The sequence below is a fragment of the Phaethon aethereus genome (genome assembly GCF_964289735.1).
Source record: "Phaethon aethereus genome assembly, chromosome: 1".
In the NCBI taxonomy this organism is placed as follows: Eukaryota; Metazoa; Chordata; class Aves; order Phaethontiformes; family Phaethontidae; genus Phaethon; species Phaethon aethereus.
Window position 1 is genome coordinate 80,626,240 of NC_138575.1, and position 17,665 is coordinate 80,643,904.

The 17,665-nt window shown below is 42.9% G+C and overlaps 1 protein-coding gene across 2 annotated transcripts in view; it reads left to right on the forward strand.

Annotated features, from left to right (window-relative positions):
• Window positions 1-17,665, forward strand: part of ETV6 (ETS variant transcription factor 6) — a gene marked incomplete at its 5' end in the record, with an annotated part of 141,911 nt that overhangs the window by 29,314 nt on the left and 94,932 nt on the right. The gene's annotated exons all lie outside the window — the stretch shown is intronic.

Below are 17,665 nucleotides of genomic sequence, written 5' to 3' on the forward strand. Positions count from 1 at the left end.
ATGACGTCATCACAAGAGCGGCATCTTTTGTGTCTTGAGAATGTCTGCCCCTGATTCTTATTCCCCACTTGAAATCTTAGCTTATTGTGGGTGACATTAGACAAAACTTCAGCAGTGGCAAGCTGTGAAGTGTGAACAGCCATCCCCATAGTAAGGAGATGAAAAAGAGTCGAAGTTTATTTAAAAGTTCAAGTACTTTTAAAGGGACAAAACCATGCCCAAGTTGTCTCGAGGCCTGTTTTCTGCATGAAACTTGAAGAAAATGAGGTCAAAGTTCAGGTAGACTTGGGGGGTTTACAGTTGTGAAGGAGATCTATTGCATCAGTGTAAGTAAAATTTAATTGAAGAAATAATTTCTGTGTTTCTCCTGTAAGATTCCCCCCCCCCCGCTTTGGCTTCAGAGGTCTTTGAATAAAGATTTATATTTCTAAATTTTGGCTGAATGACAGCAACGAAACAGCGTATTGACATCTACTGTTTGTACAACATCCTTAAAGTGCTCATATATAACATGGTATAATCAAGTACAGATTTTTTTATATAGATTTGAAGTTTTCTGAAGACTGAGATGGCATTTTGGCCAAAGCTTGTATAGATGCAGCAGAGAATCATAACCTCAAGTTCAGTGCAAGAGCAGAGAGGATTCATGTGGCCTTACCTCTTCTGCTCTCTAAGCTCAGTCAGGCCCTGCTCTTCAGCCATCAAAGCTTATTTAGGCTTTTGCTATCTACACTGGTGTGGCAAATAATAGTTAGCATGGACAACTACAGCCTTACATTTATATGTTTAGAAATTAGACATGACTCTCTGGGTGCTGATAGTTTACCCACTGTTGGCCTAGATTTGGTGTCAGTGTGTGTAAATGAAGAAAGTTGGCTTTGTGGTTTTTTTTTTCCCCTTGTTCCCTGAAACAATAGTCTTTGAAATTGATAGGTAGAAAAAGATGCAAAGAAAAAGCTGGATAGGCAAAGGGTCACGTGGATGCTAATGTTCTTTAATGATACAAATTGTGCCTGTGAATCTGTGTCAGGGTGCAAGGCACTTGCACCTGGGAATACCCTCATTGCTGTATAAATTGGCTGCCAGGAGTTTAGGAATAATCTGTGGATATGGGGAAAGGGGAAATAGGTATTTTAAATGTATTGTCCTCGCTGCTCTGACAGTATACCTTGTAACTCCAGTTTCCCCACTACTTTCTCTCCTGTTTATATGCACATTCTTACCTCCACTAGAGTGTTGCTTTCTTCTTGAGCTTAAGCGGCTGAAACTCACTGTCACCGGAGCTCAAGTTATGAAAATAGTAAAGAGGGAGCAATCGCAGTTACATTAACTCTGCAGCTGCTCATGCAGTTACTGTGTGTAGCTAATCAAATGCCTCTGTTTAACCTGAGGGTCACTTTTGCTTGGGTTTGAGCCCCCAGTGACTTCAGGTACGCCTCTGGACTTTGCTCTGGAGCGGATAAAGAGCAGTCACGCATTCCCTTCTGCCTAGTCTGCTTCGGGATGGTAACTCTTGGTGGCAGGGGAGTAAGGAGCAGCAATTAAACCCCTGCAATTGTTTACTAGACTCTGAGCTTTGACTAGATGCGAATTTGTGGTCCAGTATAAATTGAAATGAAGAGATTGCCAATTGATTCCCATTTAGAACTGTGTTAGTCAAATTTACTAGCCAACATTGGCTGCAGGACTCCTGCTTTGGGAGATTTTCCTAGGTTTATACACCACTTCTGAGACTGATGGCATGCCATATGTTTGGTGCAGGATCTGTGGAGTGTCTGTTCTCGTGTGTACTGAGATAAGTTAGTTTGAGTTAATACAGGACAAAAAAACCCTCTAGATGACCACTAGCATAACAATGAGTTTTATCACAAGATTAGCGTTGAGTTGTTTCTCTGTAAAGAACGGGGTAGGTTTTGTCTAAGTCAGCTGGTATTAATGGATCCACACTGACCAAAAGAAATCTGTCAATTTTGGTTTAAACAGAAGAACTAATTTTGCCAGGGTGTGAGGGTAGAATAAAATGTTTTTCTTTAAAAAAAAAAAAAAGAAAAGAAAAAAAAGACTGCTTTCTTCATTGTATTAATAAGCACTGGTAGGTATTCTGAATAGTGAACACGCACCTACTTTGGTTCTCTAGGATTTGCTGAGGTATTTGGATTTGCAGTTGTTGCATCTGAAGTCTGCTCATCTAGTGCCCTTAGAACTTTGTGTTTCCATGGGGGGGGGGGGGGGAACCGCACTACCTCTAATGAAAAAAGATATTTATGCTTTTTTATGCCTTTCATAGCTTTCATAGTTAAACCTTGAAGGTACGAGTCTTTGCTGCTTCTACGGACCAGGGAGCTTGTGGAGTTTCCTCCCACTTGCTCTCATGTGTGTCTTGTGTTTCAGTTCCATCCCTGTCAGTGAGATTTGATTCTCTTTTTGTTCTTTGCTGTATCTGGGACTGTCAGTGTTTCCCGTTTGTTTTTTTTTTTCCTCTCATGTGCTAGAGAATTTGTCCCGCTGAATTCTCACCTCACCTGTCTCTCAGTAACGGGCTTCCTCATTATCTCCCCAAACTAGGAGCTCTGTGTACATCTAATAATAATTTCTGTTGTGCCAGGGGTGCTATATGCATCTCCCAACAGGGTTGATGCATTTTTTGCAGCTGTTGTGTAATTATGGCCTTAGCTATGGCAAGGGGTATTGTCATGCTGCAATGTATCACAGACTATGTCACCAGCCAGCTATTGCAAGTAATAGGAACAGGTAGTTCTGCTCACTAAAGATACCAGTATATCCATTTCCCACTTTTGCAATTTCCAGTGTTCAGCAAAATCTGTAGTTCCCTGTGTCAGTCAGAATGCGTGTGCTTGCTCACAGTTATTTTTTAAGGTTAGTTCATTCAACACCAGAGAGTAAGATCTTGCATTTATTTTTACCATCTTGCAGGCTGAGATGAGTGTCAGCACAGGTTCCTGATCATTACTATAAATTTTGACATTAAGGTTGAAGTTACAATGGTGATATGTAATGATATGTATGTGTACATAAGTGTATGTGTGCATATGCATGCACGTGTTCAAAGATAGCAGAGGTTTGCCTGGGAACTGGTCAACTCTTCCACCTACATCAACTAATCCAACAAAGTGTTTTAGGTTTCTGTACAAACCAGGCCACTCCGCCTTTAAATGTGTTAGTAGCTTTAGCATTTTCCATATGGGACCTTGGATCATTGTATTTTTATTGCTAGGATTCCAGTCTGGATGGGGATAGGAAGAGGAGAAGCTTTTGGGGTAAATAAATAAATACAGTTTTCTGTGGCAGCTCACAAAGTTATGTAATTTTAGCACTGGATTAGCAGGCAGAAGGCAAGTGGAGTGGTTGCTGGTTGCAGGATGAATGCAGTTTGTTGCATGGATATCATCCCATCGTGCATACAGCGTGCACTGTTCTAATTCAGATTGGATTCTCCTGGTGCAAAGAACCATGCTTACCATCAGTGGGATGTCTGTATGTCTGAGCCTAAAAGCAGCTCCAGGATGCATGCTGTAGCAGAGCCTGTGTAGCATGGCTTTATTATGCCCATGAAGTCTGATCCACACAAGTTTTAAGCATCCAGGCTGTTATGAGGGATCCTTTCTCATACTACGTGGTTATGTATGTGGATATTACTATTGAACACCTCCATGGTGGCCATGGAGGGAGCTGGACCAGCTCAGGCAGCTTACAACCGTAGGGGATGGTGTTTCTGTGGGGCTCGAAAGGTTGGGAGGGCTGGCTGTTTTCATTTAAGCTGGTTTTTAAGGGCTCCTGAACAGCTGCCTTTCTGGTGTAACTGGAACCTGGTGAATGGTTTTTTTTTGCTTGCAGGTGTGTAAGCAGTGGTGCCCATTCACTTTTGCAGTGAGCTTGTAAATCCCTCATATATTGTTTGTTAAATTGCTTTGGGAGCCTTCTGGCTGTTAGGCAGATCCTGTATAAGCACATCACCCAGCCCAGCTTAGACAGCCCTGCAAAGCCCAAGCCTTCAGGAGCAAAACCCGTTGCCAAAGAAGCAGGTGTGTCAGTTTAAAGTGGCCCATGAGGAGCAGCTGTAAGCTTGAACTTTGCCCATTTATTTGCTTAAGGTTTTATCTCATCCTTTATTATACAACCCAGTGAAAATGAGTATTTACCATGTCAGTTAAACCGGGGCCATCCGAGTGGTAGGCTCCATGTGTGCTAGGTGTCCTCACGGGTGAGGGAGCAGAGCGATACGTGAGTGTTGGAGGGGAAGGCTGTGCTTTCTGTGCCATTGGAGAAGATAGGGACACCTGAGTAAACAGTGGGCACCCATGGCTGTGTAGTAGGATCACAGGTTTGGTACACTGGATTTTTTTTTTTTTTTTCTTTCTCATGCCCATAGCATTTTCATTCTGTGGAGAAATTCTGACATTAGAGCAAGACAAGAGCACTCTGAACAGAAAGCTAAACTTGCATGTCATTTTTCATTTTTCTTCAGGATTTTGAATGTGGATAGCAAAATCAATATTGAAACAGCAGTTTCTTCTAAATGGAAGACCAAATGTTCCACTTGGAAAGTGTAGCAGCACAGTGTTCTGCTGCGCTCGAGTTAAAGTTATTCTGAAAAAAAAAACCAACCAACAAAGCTCAACATTGAAAAAAACAAGCCCAACCTATGTAGTAATTGAAAGGGCTATTTTTGTTGCAATGTTTTGATTTTTGGCAAGATTGGTGTATTGAGTGAAATGTTTACTGTAAAATTTGTTACTACTTCTGGTGTTCGAAACTCTGGCAGTGGACTTACAACCAGACAGTTGCAATTGATTATTTTTTGTCTAGTGCATTATCTAGGAGGATAAAGCAGCATAATTTTCTAGGATTAGGAACTGTTTGGTGTTTGGAGTTAAAGCATCCATATCCATATACAGCAGCCCAGCCTTGGCTGGGAATTAGGCACATGTACATAGGGTAAGTGGCATGACCTAATATTGCAGGGAACCATGTGGCTGCTCAGAAGACCTGCTTTCTGTCCCTGGTTCTGCCTGACCATGAGCAGTTCATTTGACTGCTCTGTGCCTCAGTTTCTCATTTTATCTGCAGTATAACTTACCTATTTAGATGTTAAACAATTTGAAATGGGACTGCCTCTCACTATTCGAAACAACTGCTCTACTTCAACACATTCTTAATAATAAACATAAACCACTGTTGTCCTTGGATATTCAACATAAATTTAGGAAGATTCTGGTTAATTTTTGATTTTTCAGCTGCATTACCAAGGGTTGATCTTTGGACCTATATAACCAAACTTTTTCCTTATTTGCTTTCTGTTATTCTGCCTTTCGAAGGACTTTGTGGAAAAGAAGGCAGCATACAAATCACACAACCGGTTTGGCAGGTCCTGTATAAACAGGAGAAATGCCAGGAAAAGTCTAACGTCTTTGTTGCTAGCTTCAAAAAAAAGAAGAAGAAGAAAAAAATCCAGCTAATTTTCCCCTAACGAAAGCCTCAGCCATCGCTATGTGTGAGCAGGACTTTGGGGAAGGGTATATGGTGGACGGGGCTGGGGGATGCTTGCTAGAAGGGATATGTGTGTCCTCAAAAGCTGGGAACGTTCCTATCCTTGGGCATTGTCCCAGTCACCTTCTTGGCTGTAGGAACAGAAGAAGTGTTTTGTCATGCTTCTTGTAAGCAAGTTTTGTTGGTTGTTTTTTTTTTTTCTTCCCCCATCTCCTCTGACAGTCTTGCATCTCCGCTCGAGTGTTGAACACACCCTGCTTGATTAGACGAGGTGATTGATGCCCCCCTTTTTGCTTCGCCTCTGCCAGCAGAAAGCTGCGCTGGTTTTTAAGGCCGTTTAGCTTTGAGTTGGGTTGCATAAGAAGGCCTGCCTTCCTAACTGGATCTGTGCCGTTGCGTAACCATGGGAAGGCTTGGAGTGCCTCTGTCCTGATTCTTGTGGCAGAGGAGGGATGTGTTTCTGGAACAGGTTCACAGCTCTTTTCTGGTGCAGGCCATCTCTGCTGTGCACTTGTGAGTCGAAAGATTTCAGTCAATGCTTTGACAAAGAGGAGCATTAGAAATCAGAAGTGTTCATGGGGAAGGTTTAAAGTCAATGCTAAAATGCAAAGTGAAATTATGCCTTCTCAGAGCTTTTCTGTGATGTCCGTGGCGTTTTACTTCTCTCTTGTTGTTCATCCTTCTGTTTCCAGAGCAGCAACATAACCCCAGAAACATAGCCAAATAGGTGGAGGGTCAAAATGGGAAAATGGGATTTAGGCAACTTGCTGCATCTTCCTACAGCTCTGTTCGTAATTGTAAAATAGGACTCAAAAAGATCCTTCCTCCGGTCCTTCTCTATCTTGACTATTTTGGCTTTGAGCTCTTCAGGGCTGTCCTCTGCTTGGTGTTTCTGTAGTGCCTTGGACAACGACCCTGTGGCTCACTTTGTCTCTGAGTGCTATCACTGTATAACTGTCAAGTCCAAACAGTTGGGTTCAGATCCTGATAGAGTTCTTAGGAGAGAATATTATTTTCTAAGATGTTGAAGTAAATTTTTGCTCAGCCCTTGTGCTCCCGATGGGCTAATGACCTAATCTACAGATGTTTTGGTCCCTCCACTTGTAAAGGTGAGTATAATAATGCTTCTCTTCATTGCAGGAAAGTGGAAAAGGTATTATAGGACATGTTTAAATAGTGTAATGATGAGAACTGTGGACAAGCCTTCAGACTGAGTCAAAACTGGCCCACGACTAGTACTTTATTCTTTTTCTTAAAGATGGCTGCAACTTACTCCATTTCATCTGGCTCAGTTCCCAAGCTTGTTACTTCTGTAGTGAGGCAATATTTGCAGCTCATAAGCAGCCTTATGGTAAGGGTGGAGTGGCTCTCACTACAGTGTCCATTCAGTTGTGAACCAGCAATGCTTAGCTCTGAAAACAAGCCAAAGATAACCAGAGTGAAACTTCAGCACTTCTCTTCTGCCAGGAGCAACATCATAACCAATGCTTCGGGATTATGAACTAAAACAAAACAATAATTTGAGGAAGAACAAAAAGTGATGCAAAGGTCAAAAGGAACAATTAAAACAATTGGGGAACTTAATGAACAGGAAAAGTTATGGCAGAAGGACAGCAGCTAAACTGAGATTTTTGTGCTTAGCCATCCCAGATCTTGACAGACCTGTGGGCTCAGCGTTATCCCATTGCCCTGTTAGCCCAACCAAGGCAATGAGACCTGTGGTAATGTCACAACCTGTTTTGAAGAGTCAGTAGCAGATCTGGGAACAGACTGTCCTTCTGACCGTTTCTCTTCAAACCTTTTCTGTGGAGCTTCTTTTCCTACACTTTGCAGTGTGGCATCTGCTGCCCAGCCCCATCCAGCAGCACTGTGCAGGGGGTGATCCACTTTTTGTCCCCCTTCTGAGTGCTGGGAGTGCCACTGGAATTTCCAGAGTGAAGGAATAAGGGCTGTGTGGGATGTACCCTGTCACATGGACAGGTCATACCTGGAAGGCATCTCTTGTTTTCAGAGCAGTTGGGCAAGGATTGCTAATAGCACTCCTTACACAACAGAATATTCACCTGCTTAGTTCATTACTTACTAGCTCCAGGCAGGGACATTGCAGATTTGTTAATGGTAATGGCCAAATCATTAGAGTGTGCAGCATTAATGGAGGAGAAAGCATTTAATAAAGAGCCATCACTCGACCCTGTCATTGTCCCTGGAATACAGACCATATTGTCTAAATGAGGCTCTACTCTCTTTCTGTCACCTACCCCTTCTTAAAAGGATAGCTTGCTTGAGAGCTTCAGCTTCTTTTCAAACACATCTTTTCTTCTTTTGAATCAGATATGTTGTACTATGCAGTTGTTTCTGTACCAACATATTTTAAAAGTCGTCTTAAAATTCTGCCAATCCCGATGGCTCTGTGCTGGAAGGACCATGTTTTACAGGAAATAAAAGATTTTGCTGTGCCTCAAGCTATCCCTCAGGTGATCTGTTTACTTTTTCTGAGTAATACCCTGTCTGATGCATTGATCAACAAAAGGGTCGGTTTCTTCTAGTTTATGTTCTCATACCCATAGACTGCCGACTGGAGGGACCTTCCGATTGCTAAATAAATTGTAAGTAATACCCTAATTCCTGTACAGGTTGACCTCCCTGCAGATTTTCTTTCTTTTGATGTAACTCGGCTGCCTTCAGTGGTCTCCCATTGCAGCTTAATGTTTTAATCACAGCTTCTCATTAGCTCATCCTTCTGCAATATGTCTTCCAGATTATCATCCCTTTCCTCTGTTTTTATTTCCTTTTGGCTGTTGACCTGTATCTGTCATATCTTTCTTAGTCTCCATAGTTCCTTTATTCCTTCCTTATAAGCTAGCCCTTCTGACTCTTGTAAAGCTTGTCTATCTTGCATATATAGATCTCTGTGTGTGTGTATATATATAACTATATGATGCAGACGAAGAGCCTGCAAATTTGCAGGATACAATATTCTAAGTGAAATCCTACCAGCTGTTTTTGATATACTCTTCTTTGTCGGCTAGAGTTGCCTTTTTAGCCACACTGATCTCATGTTGTTCATGTTAAAGTGCCTGGAGTAGGTGAAAGATAGTGGGAGGGGAAGATTGTAATTTGATGTTTCTTCCATATCCAGTTTCTGTACAGTAGACAAGGTCAGTGCAAGTATGGTCCTTTTTAGGAACTTCTGCATTTAGTATGCTGGGAGTCAAATAACCTGAATCCTTCTCATATTTTATAGCAGCAAACATCCATTGCCACTTGTTTCTGGGCTGGCTTATTAAGACAGATTTTGAGAATGGGTATTTTATTTGGCTGTCTTTCTCTCTTCATGGATTCTGTTCAGTTTTCCCGAGCACCCAAGTGGGTCTGCCCGTTGTTTTACCAACAGCCCTTATTATAGCTATCCTCTTCCTGGGCTGGCCTAGATTCCCTCCCGGAAGTTGCCTTTACCTACTTAGTGGTGGTGGTGAACAAGAGGGTACAGCATACTCCCTGCTGTGCTGTGGGTTACTTTTGCACCACTTGAGCCTTTAGGAGCAGCAGCTGTAAGGTGTAGGATTAGACCAGGTTTCTCTGTGTATTTGGTATGTTCTTTTTCATGGAAAATCTGCCAGAAGTCCAAAGTGTGATGAAATGCTGTCATGAAAATGCAGTGGTGCGGTGTATGCCAATAGTGTTTTGTTTTGCAGGTGAGGAAAGCTGTAAATATGTCAGCCTTGCAGGGTTAAACTGTTGTTTCTCAGGATAAAAAGTAGGTGCACCAGTTCTCTGGTCTGAAATGGTCTTCCAATGCCAGAACCCAAGCCTGCGATCAGGATTGTCTTCTCAGTGCCTCCAGCAGTGGATAACTTTTCTTTGTAGAGAAGAGACATGCTTACCAGGGTAACACCTACATGATCAAACATAAACAACTTTTTCCCAGTTTGTTATAGTAGCTGATTTTTGGGCGTGCCTATATTTTCAAATGGTAACAGATAGAAGATAATTATGTATATCATGATGCAGTTTGTTTCCAAACAGGCACATATACACACCGTTCACCCTCAAGTTCCAACTGATTTCGTGTAGATAAGGAGAGAGTGTAAACTTAACTGACTAAACTGGAGAAGATAAAGACTGAGGCTCATATGTAGGCCTTACTTCTACTAATGTAAATGAGGACCAGAATCATTGTTTTAAAAAAATTTCTGGAGAATTTTGCAGGTATAGATGGGAGTAGAGCCCAACGGGACCGAGAAGGGTAATTTCTTATATTTTTAAATGGTGTTTTTAAAATGTGTATTTCAGAGTGATGTATCTCCTCAGGAATTTTGTTTCCATCAGTGACTGAGGATTAAAAGAAGCTATGACTTTTATGTGAATTACTGTCCCATGATTTTTCCACTACTCAACCGATGGGCACATAGTTAATCCACAGCGGTGAATGAGTTGACCTTGTCCATGTGACAGTTCTGACCTGTGGTTCATGCTATGGAAATATTTGATATCCCATGTTTTGAAGGATCCTGTTCACAGTAATTGTAGCTTCAGTAAAAATGTTCAGAAAGCAACACCCATCCCTTGTAGAAAGACCAGAAATTATGCTTGTCCTGGAAATGCATTTGAATGCATAGTAGCATTGCAGCTTGCCAATACAGTGACAGCTCCATAATGCGACTTGTGCTGCCATGCCAGCCGTGAGACACTGCAGAGTAGCTCCAGGATTCTCCTTTCTCATAACACATGAGAGGGCAGCTCCCTGTACACCATGTTTCCCCTTAGTTTTCCCATCTGAGTTTCATGGCCTCCAGAAATTTTGCACTGAAATGAGTGCATGACTCCAGTCACGGGCGTTCAGAGTGTGAGTTCCCACGTGTACAGACAGCGTTGTACAGCCACCATATGCTACAGAGATGAGGCTCCCCTGCACTCCCTGTTTTAGAAAAGAGAACGCGAAAAAGATGCAGTGAAGTATCTCTGACGCGCAGATTATTTAAACCTGGAGAGTCTTTCTCTGTTGCCTTCCCTGTTTCCCTGCTGCTTACTCACTGGCCACAGTACTTCAAAGCCGCATGTATTTTTTTTCTAGCTGTGCAATAAATGCTCTCTCTTAGCCTTCTGTGATGCTTCGTGCTAGCGAGCATGCTAACAAAATCACGATGTAGGCGCAAAAGAGGTTGCCCTGTGGATCAGAGCAGTGGCCCACCTTTCTCTGTGCCCTGCTTAAACAGAGGTCAGTAGCAAGTTCTTTGGAGGAATGTTGCAGTGACAACCCCTTAACGCAAATTTTGGAGTCGCACGTGGAAAGGAGCCGGGGGCAGACAGTTTCTTAACATCAGGCAGTTGAATCAGTGGTTGACTTCTGCCTTGAAGGAGTAGGTCAGGTGGGCCAAGTCCCAGCTTTACTGCCTCTTCTTAGAGCCTTGCTGCAGAAGGCTAGATGGAAGGGTCTCCCACTTCAAATCGATAAGGCTTTACTCCTGTTTTGGAGTGCGATGATTCCACTTCCAAATTCTGAACTGGAGTCTGCCTCCTACATATATTTTGTGCTGCCTAGCTATCTATGGATAACACTATTATTAATATAAATGGCTAACCCTTTCTTGAATCTTATTAAGCATTTCACCTTCTTGTATTTTTACCTGATATTATCTTCCCACAGCCTGTTTCTACTCTCTATTCGCCTATATTATCAGTGACCTCAGTGAAGAAACACTTTTTGAGCATGTGGTTCAGCTATTTTTTTGCTTCATTTATATTTGCTAATTTGAGATATTTTGCAGTGCTTAGACAATAATGCAACTGTATCACAGCATTTTCAACAACATTGACCTCCACAAGCTGCCTTTTCACAACACTTGAGTGCATCAATATTGCTGCCTGTACAATTTTAATTTAATTAGAACAGTGGCTGTGATCATTTTGGGAGAAGTGAACTGCCCCACTGTCTCATTTCCCCTTCCCTTTCGTGACGAGCTGGTGCACCTCTGTGGGGTTTTTTTATTTGCTTGAGTAAGGATTGAGACGTGAGAGGGTAGCCGTCTCCTGCCCCTGTGCCAGGAGGTTTGTTGGAGGCAGGATGAAGGGGAGGAGGCAGGGAGGAACTGAACTTCACAAAATCACTAAGGTCACCAAGACAATCTCTGCTCTCTGCACGCAGGAAATGAGATGTTAATCTTTTCCCAATGCTGCTTTGCATAAGGTCCATTCCAGAGAACTGTGTTTGTTTTAATTTCTCTAATTACTGATAGAGTGCTGATTATACTGCTGTAGATTTGACGTGAATTGCTATATTAATGGGATCAAAAATGAGGAGAAGTCTGCCGTGGAGATTGAGAAGACGACAGCAACTGGGGGAGGCGAGGGAAGTGGAGGGTTTAATTCATACCCTGGTACTGCAGAGCTCTACTTTGCTTTTTCAGGAGCCTGATCCTTTGTCCCTGGCAGAAGTTGGAGTGTGCAAACTATAACACTGACCAAAATCCCAAAATGTTTTAACTGTGTACTCAGAGCCATACAGTCTCCTAGGGGCTCTGATTTTTTCCCCCTCCTCCCTATGGTTGACCCTGTAACTCATCTCATAGTGGTCTCTTGGACTTTTGTATCCAGCTATAGCATTGCATGCAAGACACTGGTGAAGACTGCATATGTCTTCCTTCCCTTCATCTTCCTCTCACTTGCTTTCCTAATGATTAACTTACTTGAATCTCCTCCTGTCATCCCCTGTGCTACTCTGTGGCTGGTTTGCTGTCGCTGCCCTGCTGAGTGCTCAGATGTGCAGAGTCTTCTGAATCTTTCCTACAAGCACCTCATTCCCGCCCAACAACCCTTTTCTCTAAGGCCATTTTTTTCCCTCTACCATACCCAAGGCACCTACGGCTAGTAGGATCCACGGTAGTAAAAATAGATCCCCCCATGCTCCCCCCAGCTCCTGGTCCCTTAGCTTGTCCCACTTTCCCTTCCTCAGTGTGCTTGCTGAAAGAGATAGCAGCCCTGGTCTTGTGTCCTTGCAGAGCTGAACATCCTCTGTTATTTGGGGTATACAGAGTTGTGTCCAAAACACCAGCTTTCACAGTCCTGAGAGCTACAACCATATATTTCAAACTGGATTTGCATAAGGCAGGGCATGTTACTCAGGGGTTTTTAAGCCTAGGCTTTTAAGCCTAGGCTGCCCAAAAATCTAAGAGGGGACCAGAACATCTGCACACCTGCTAGCGCTGCCTTCTCTGAACGTGCATCCCACAGGCGAGGAGTTGGAACAGGGTGATGGGATGATACCCAAGGGAGCTGGAAGCTTCCCCTAAAGCAGCATCGCGCTACCACTGTCCTGTGGGTAAGCAATGATGGCCTGTGAGGACAGGGTAACCTTCTCTCTTTTTACTTGTAACTGTCGGCTTACCGCAGCACAACTCGCTGTATCTCCACCTTGAGGTAATGCCTGCTTCTCTGGGGAGCAGGGAGAGTCTGGACCATTTGGAGAAGCAAAGATGAACTGCAAATGCAGTAAGACAAGCACGGAGTGGCACACATCCAGCAACTTGGGGGACAAGCGCATTCAGCTTTCACTCTTGGTTAACTTTGCCCTGTGTCATATCATCACGTGCAATATAGGAGTAGGTTTTTACACAGTGATAAGAGACAGCTGCCTTTATGTCCAACTCGGGGTATTTGCTGACTATGTTGGCCATTCGGATTTCCTGAAAACTGATGCATAGGTAATGTGTTTCCTAAAAGAAGTCATTTTAGCATACCATCCTATCCAGCTACTGAAATAGTCATGTCAATGGGACAACATGTGGGCTTGCTTACTGTGCTTTCTTACATACTTTATTTTCATTTCTGTGAAAACATGTATGTCCTTTGTGCCTGCCATCTGAGTGCAGTTAGTAAAGGGACAAAAAGACTATCAGACTGCAAGATGGAGAATATTTACAATGAAGGCTGCTGCTTTGGAGTTTAGAAGGGCATAATTTTAGCAAAAGTGTGAAGCTGTTAGACTTTTTTTAACAGGTGATTACAAATTTAATTTTGCAATTTTGACATTTAAAAATTATTTTTATTTTAGCAATATGAATTATTTGTGTTCCTGACAGAATTTTCTAACAGTTCAGGTAGATTTTTGTCTGCAAAGGTTCTACACCAGTTCTTCAAACTGAAGTCTGTGGGTGCTGTGATGGCTTTGGGAGTCTAGTTAGCTGTTACGTACACTCCTCCTAGATAGTCACGATCAATATAGCTTTTGTATTATCTTCTTTTTTTGGACAGGATGGTTTGATCTAAGGTTTTCTCAGCACCTGAATATTTAGTGTGTTGTACTTTTCTAGTACAAAGAGAACAAAACCATAGCTTGTCTTGATTGTTAACCATGTATTTCAATCTGTCTCTGCTAGGTCGGGCAGGTGAAAGCATGCCCCAGTCTCAGCAGACCTGGCTGGTTGTCTAGGTGGCACTGCTGGAACACCAGCCACTATTAGTGTCAACCCCAAGGAGGGTCTCTGTAAAGGCTGACTTAATGTATCTGTTCAGTTATTGTAGGCAAGGTGAAATTTCATGGTGAACCTTTCCTAACTCATTGTGAGCTGAAGAAGCCTGGAAAAAATGATGACAGCAAGCAATATGCCAACTGTTTGATTCACCTCATTGTGGCTACTGGCAAGATACTAGGGAGATGCTATTTTGAAGTTGCTTGTAGATGGCAGTTGTTTGGGACTGAATGTATGGTCACTTGTGGGTTTAAATGTTTATAGAGTCCCCTGGAAGGTGGCAAATCTGGAATGTGGTAATGCCAAGCTCTTTCCTCACGCCCATCTCCAATAACCTCAAAAAACCACACCAAATTGTATTGATTTAGTCTCTTTTACCAGTAGACTAAGCTGCAGCAAGGCTGTTTGCTCAAGTACACACAAGGTGCATGCTGGTTCTGCTACCAGCACTACCTATCCTTCCTCCCAAGCTGTTGCTTGAACAATGCTACCATTGAACCATCTATTCTTGGCCTTAATGCAAAGGGAAATATTAAACTGACTGGTTAGGAAATTCTTTCAGAAAAATTCTTGGTAGTGGTGTATCTGCTTGCATAACCTTGGAAGCATGAGATACCAGCCATGTTTTTGTTTGGTGGATCCCATAGAGAAAAGCCCTAGGCAGTTCTGGAGTTGTGAAGATTAAAGCAAATCTGTTCTCAGTGGTGTAAGCACAACAGGTACCTCCTGGAAGTGTGACTCTCAAAAGCCTCAAAAAGCCTGGAGGAGCAAATGTGACCTTGTGCATTCACATGTCTGTGTAGGCCATGAGTTGCATGTGGCTGAGCACAGAGCTACAGTAGGTTGCAGAACTGGACTGCTGTTTGCAGTTCTGCTTCCAGCCATCTTACTGACTCATGTTGCAAACAGGGATGAAGCTATTTTTCCAGAAGCCTTGACCTCCCTGTGCCATTACCTTTCCACACCTTTTGGAAACCTGTCCGGGACAGTTACGAGGGCTGCTCTTTCAGGATGCACTTTGTTAAATGTAGTGCCCTTGAGAGGCACATGCTGTCCTTTTTAAGACAGCTTAACTCTGAAATTCCTTAGCTCATTTGAGCTTTGCTCTTTCTGTAACTCAGGCTGTCTGTGTGTCTATTAAAAAGAAAAAGACTTACCTAATGTCTGTAAATTGCTTTGATATTTGGGTTAAAGGTGATGGAAGAAAATGCAGGATTAGTAAGAGAGGGCATTTCAAAGGCACTAATAAGAGTTGAATAGCTAACTCCCCTTTGTGCCTTGTAAAATGTGTTCTGCAAATATTACCAATTCACACATTACTGTGGACATCCAAGGTGTGTAGAAAAAACAACTGTGCATTTCCACAACTTTTTTGTTTTTACTGTCCTGTTCTTATGAATACTAGGAAACAATGTATTTATTTATAATGGTAAATCTCAATGCATCTGGCTTGGTATAAATCAGGTTACTGTATGCCTTTAGGAGGCTGATCAGTGCAGAGAGAAAGGCAGCAGGTACTGAAGCATAATGTCTTAGTTTGATACAGCACCTCCTGGGTGTTGAGGGAAGTGCACGGGGTTCTGGATTTAATTTTGTCTTCTGCTTGCACTTTCCTCTTGCTGTGGGCCATTGAGAAGGCCCTTTGAAACCACTTAGCCCTTGTCTTTGCAGCGGTGATTCAGTATTTCTGTGAGCATGAAATGTGACCTGAGGTTGGACTGTGTCCTGCATTCTTCAAGAGGGAGGAAAAGGACTTCAGGTCTCCCGTCTATCCTCTAGTGCCTTTTGCAGAGGCAGGCATCTGTGTGGCTACGTTTCAGGAGTGTTCCTCTTTTTATAAATATCTCATTCAATAAACAAAATGAGCAGCTGCAGTGTGGTTCGATTATCTGAGCTGGAGATCACAGCAGGAAATGCTGGGAAGTGGCTGGTCTCGTTGTGAATTGCTGGTATGGGCACCAGTGGTGAGAAGGTGCAAACGGGCAGTGAGACTGCAGAACGGGCAGAGACAGCTGCACCTTGTGGGAACATGAAGGGTAGAGTCAGCCACTTTGGGTCAGGGAAGGAGTTACAGAAGTTGAAAGCAGAATAGTGTCTTGTAGTTCCACAGCTGCGTCTTTCACCATGTCTCAATGAGTGTCCCTGTTTGTTAACTAAGGAGAACTAAATTCATATGAGCTAATAAATTGCTGTTGCCTGGACAGTGATGGGTAGAAAGAAACTGAGTGGACACAGTAAGGTGTTAAAGGGAAATATTAAACTGACTGGTTAGGAAATTCTTTCAGAAAAATTCTTGGTAGTGGTGTATCTGCTTGCATAACCTTGGAAGCATGAGATACCAGCCATGTTTTTGTTTGGTGGATCCCATAGAGAAAAGCCCTAGGCAGTTCTGGAGTTGTGAAGATTAAAGCAAATCTGTTCTCAGTGGTGTAAGCACAACAGGTGCCTCCTGGAAGTGTGACTCTCAAAAGCCTCAAAAAGCCTGGAGGAGCAAATGTGACCCCCCACCACACGCGCGTACACTTCCTTCCTTCCACCCACTGGAATATAAGACTGAACAATTTCTGCTTAAAAAGTACTGAGCTGAAAGCCGTGGAGGATGTACTCGGAGAAACAACAACGTAGTGGTGACGGAGTGAACCAGGCCTGTCTTCCCACTCCATCTAAACCCAAAATAGCTAGTGTTGAGATGGATCATTTATTCTCCACGTGCTGTCAGTCTTCTTTGCCATGACTGTCAGTAGTGGTGGCTGTAGGATAATGGTGGGACTCCAGACGTTGAGGTGAAATTTCAGGTTCTGCAAGAGCTCCTGAGCAGCAAGCTGATAGCAGCACTTTGTGCCCCAATGAGCTGGGCTTGCTTTGAAGTGGTGGCTGAGAGATGCAAGACTTTCTAGGTGCTCCATGTCTTTTTTTGGTGCTCATTTTGTCCATGTCACCTAATCTGCCTGAAGGGTTTTCTGCTTTGGGACGTTTAGTTATTTACTCATGTTGTACAAACCTCTCCTTCCCTTTGCTGTTGGTGAGGGTGCTAACATTACGTTCTGCAGGTGCCTCCATCGGCCACAGTCTATTTCCCTGCCGCGTGGCCGTGATAAGGTTGTGGTTCATAGTGGAAGCCATTACCTTTTCTTGCTCCAGCACCAAGTTTGTCTTTTCCATTTGCCAGATATCTGGGTCAGGTTGGGGAGTTGCACATGTATTCTCCTGCAAATGCTCAAAAATGAGGGTAGTTCCTTTTGCTTCTGTATGTATGTGGACGTAAATCCACGCTGTTTGCACTTCCATCATTAAATGTCAGCGGCATGGTTTGGGGGAATAATACACATTGCCTGCCAGGAAGCATATGATAATGGTTTTTTTTATGCTCCTGTAAAGTTGTGACTGTGTTTATTTACAAAGGGTGTAATCTGTACTGTGATTGGAGTACAGGCTTAGAATATAGAAGAATTTTCCCATGAGATCAGATGAAATTTCAGTCTTAAATTTCTTGGCAGACGTTTTCAGAAGTAAAAACCTAGCAGTGACAATTATGAAACTAATGCAACATTCACAAATTGCCCTTTAACTCTTTTTGACTGTCATTGTGTAGCTGGTTTCTGTACACTGACTTGGTTGCCAGTTAAACTGCCTCAAAGAAACTGCTAGTAACTAGTTTGGGCAAGGAAAACAAGTGCGTTACTTGATGG